Source organism: Sinocyclocheilus rhinocerous, unplaced genomic scaffold, assembly GCF_001515625.1.
Source record: "Sinocyclocheilus rhinocerous isolate Xijiao unplaced genomic scaffold, SAMN03320098_v1.1 scaffold58, whole genome shotgun sequence".
Classification (NCBI taxonomy): Eukaryota; Metazoa; Chordata; class Actinopteri; order Cypriniformes; family Cyprinidae; genus Sinocyclocheilus; species Sinocyclocheilus rhinocerous.
The window spans coordinates 233,395-234,613 of record NW_015652310.1 but is presented as its reverse complement, the minus strand read 5'-3'; positions in this window follow the sequence as shown (position 1 = coordinate 234,613).

The following is a 1,219-nucleotide window of genomic DNA, read 5'->3' as shown; positions in this document are numbered from 1 at the left end:
GGGTTTTTTTTTTTTTTTTTTAAAGGTCACCTAATAAGAAAAAATAGTCTAAAGCAGTGGTTCGGCAAACATAGCAGGGGGGCTCATGATGACTTAAAATGCTTTAAAAAAGCATTAAACAACTAAGTTTAGATATTTCTTATTTTAGTTCACCCCAAAATCAATAAAAATGTCATGTAATTTTTTTGCTAACCTGTGCCTGTAGCTCGTAGGCATCATTCTCTACCCCAACCTTTAGCTTTTTTTATTGATTTAATATCAAGGAAACAATATCACAAACATATCAACACCACATCTACAATTACCAAAAATCCAGTTTCAAATGTAATTATTTATATTGTTTTTTTTTTATTATGATAACCCTAAAAATAAATATACGTACATATTTTTTTTATTAAATGCTACAAGAACAAAACAACCAACACTGCCAAACCAAAAAAAAAAAAAAAGTACAATTCAGTGCTTTTAAAACACGTTTTTAGTTTGTTCCTAAAGTATAAAGTCATTTATAAAATTAAAATAAAGAAATTTGGTCTGCAAAGAGCCCACTTATGGTATTTTCATAATAAAATAATTAAAACTTTAAACACATTTTTTTTTTTTACATTTCAAAATGTAATTCATAATCAAATAAAAGCACAGCAAATACACAAATTTCTTTCACATACTCCCCAAAACAATCTTGAGTATTGATAGTTTTCACGCGACGTCACACCCTTTTAGGAACGCCCACCTGGAGGGCAAAACGAAGCTTTGCTCCACTGACCGCCAGTTATTTTTACGCAGTTTGTATTAAGTAGTAATGTAGTAAAACGCAGATATTAAAAGGTGAAATTCAGTAAACACCTTATGGATTACGTATATTTTGTACAGGCAAGCAGATGAAGCCAGAATATAAACGCAATGTGCAAAGTTTCACGTTAAATGGTTTCCCATAGAAAACCATTAGAAGGAAAACACTGAACCATTAAGCGGATTCGATTGCGTTCATATTCCGGCCTCATCTGCTTGCCTATGTAAACTATGCATCATTAATATAGAGAATATTACGGTTTTAAATATATTAAGGCACTTTAAGTGTTTTTACAACCTTTTGTCGCACTGTTTAATGATTGAAATAATGCCGCGGGTGCTTAATAAGGATTGCAAATGGATAAAACTTGCATTTTGTTCACATACCTTTGTGTTATTCTTTTGAGAGGTGATCTAAATATTTGCG